Here is a 2,829-nt window from a genome sequence, read left to right as displayed (position 1 = left end):
GAGATAAGGAAAAGAAAAACAAGAGGAAAGATCATCTTTATACGTTTTTTCTCATTTCAAGTTTTCCCATTTTCCCATAAAATTTTGCACTTTGTGTCTGTATTATTTTCCTGTGGCTGCCCTAACAAATGACCACACATTTGGTGGCTTAGGACCACAGAAATTTATCTTGCCACAGCTCTGATGGCCAGAATTCTGAAATCAAGGTGTTGGCAGGGTTGAGTCCTTCTGGAGGCTCTGAGGCAGAACCCATTCCAGGCCTCTTCCAGCTTCTGTGGCTGCCGGTGATCCTTGGTCTTCCTAGGTTTGTGGATACACAGGTCCGAACTCTGCCCTCATTTTCACGTCACCTTCTCTTCTGTGTCTTCTCCCTTCTCTCCTAAGGACACTCGTTGTTGGGTTTAGGGCCCACCCTAATCCAAGATGGTCTCATCTCGAGATCCTCAACTGAATTGTACCTGCAAAGACACTTTTTTCCAGAAAGGTCACATTCATAGGTTCTAAGTGGACATATCTTTGTATGTGTGGTGGTGGTGGTGGGGTCAATATTCAGCCCTCTAAAGGGTCTCAGTGGGGTGCTAGGTGCGGAAACTGAAGGAATGGGTCCCTATTTCCACAAAACTGCAAATTAAGTCCTGCCTCTGAGTTTTGTTACTTCCGTAGAGTCATAAAGGCCATGAATTAATCCCCTTCAGGACCACTGTGAAGATAAACTGGTGACCAGCTCTCCAGGAGGAATCCCTGCCTCTATAAGACCTTAGGGAGAGGAAGAGGTCCTTGGATCTCACCTGCCAGAACAAAATTCAGTTAAGAGAGATCCCCATCCTAGAGATCCTTATGATGGATGGATGTCACCTCCTGTCTGTCCTTCCATTCAGAGCCTCTTTCCCCAGTTCGCAGCCTAGCACAGAAAACCCCAGGGCTGCCTGGTCCTGCAGCCAGAAGCCCACCCCTGACACATGCTCTGAAGAGCCTACTGGGAGGGCTGGGAAGAAAGGGCAGTTGTGGGGTCTCACTTCTAGGCAAACTGGGCCAGACCTTCCCATTGTTTGTCTACAATACTCCTGGGACTTGAGGGAGAGTGTGAAATGTTCAGGGGAACAGCATTTGTGTTTCACTTCCCCTTGTGCCTTTCACTGTCGGCTTCATCATTGCTATAAACCCTCCATCCACTTTGACAGAAATAGCCTCATCCTCAGACTGGGCCCTTCAAATGCAGTTTCACAGCTTGTCCAAACATACTGGATGCCTCGGTTACATTTCCTCTCAGGTGCCAGCATCTCAAGCTCAAATTCATGGCAACACTACTGTGATGGTTGGGTTCATGTGTCAACCTGGCTAGGTGGCCTAGCTGTCTGGTCAAGCGGGCACTGGCCTGACGATTGCTGTGAGGCTATTTGAGGCTGGTTGGTTTGTCGGATCATCAGTCAATTGACTGCAGCTGACTGATGACTCATCAAGGGGCGTGCTTCCACAGTGAGAGAATGCAATTGGCTGGATTTGGTCCGGGTGATCAGTTGGAGGCTTATAAGCCGGACGGTTAGAGAACCTTCACTTCTTCTTCAGCTGCTCAGTGAAGCTTTTCCTGGGGAGCTCGTCGAAGTTGCCAGTTCGTTTCCTGAGTAGTTCTTCAAAGTTGCCGGTTTGTTTCCTGAGGAGTTCGTCAAAGTTGTCGGTTCGTTTCCCGAGGAGTTCGTTGGACGTCTTCCTTGGAGTTGACAGCTTGTTGACAGCTCTGCAGAATTTGGACTCGTGCGCTCCCGCAGTTGCATGAGTCACTTTTACAATTTGATAATAAGAGACATCTCTCATTGATTCTGTTTCCAAGGAGAACCCTAACTAATACAACTACCCTCTGCATTCCTGCAGGCAGGAATGACCTTTGTGGAAGTGATTATAATGAGATAGGACTTTTTCTATGAACAATAAAACAAATTAAAAGAAATATCTGACTTTCCTCAAGATACTACCTTGTTTTTCTGTTTTTTTTTTTTTTGTTGTTGTTGTTGTTGTTAATAGCCAGTTCCTCTGAAAGTTCGACTCCCTTAAAAGGAAGACAAATAAAATGAATGAATGAATGAATGAAAAAGAGAGAGAGAGAGAGAGAGATCCCCATGTAGCAAAGAAACATTTTGCCTAAGAAGAAATCTCTAAATAGAAGTTTCGGGAAACAGCAGCAACATCTCAATAGCAGCACAATCTTCCATGCTGGCCTCTCCACCTGTGCCCTTTTGAATGTATTATGTCCCCCAAAACACCTTTTTCTTTGATGTAATCTTGTGTGGGCAGACATATTAGTGTTGATTAGATTGTAATTCTTTGAGTGTTTCCTTGGAGATGTGACCCATCCAATTGTAGGTGATAAATGATTGGATAATTTCCATGGAGGTGTGGCCTTGCCCTTTCAGCATGGGCCTTGTTTAGTTTACTGGAGCCCTATATTAGCTCAGACAGAAGGAGTGAGCTTGCTACAGCCAAGAGGGACACTTTGAAGAATGCACAGGAGCTGAGAGAGGAGCTGCAGATGAGCGGCAGTTTGAAGACAGTTGTTGAAAGCAGACTCTTGCTCCAGAGAAGCTAAGAGAGGAAAAACACCCCAAGAGCAACTGAGAGTGACATTTTGAAGAGGAGCTGCGGCCTAGAGAGGAACGTCCTGGGAGAAAGCTATTTTGAAACCAGAACTTGGAGCAGACGCCAGCCACGGGCCTTCCCAGCTAACAGAGGTTTTCTGGACTCCATTGGCCATCCTCCAGTGAAGGTACCCGATTGCTGATGTGTTACCTTGGACACTTTATGGTCTTAAGACTATAACTGTGTAACCAAATGAAC

Source organism: Choloepus didactylus, chromosome 2 (genome assembly GCF_015220235.1).
Source record: "Choloepus didactylus isolate mChoDid1 chromosome 2, mChoDid1.pri, whole genome shotgun sequence".
NCBI lineage: Eukaryota > Metazoa > Chordata > Mammalia > Pilosa > Megalonychidae > Choloepus > Choloepus didactylus.
Note: the sequence above shows the minus strand (reverse complement) of the source record.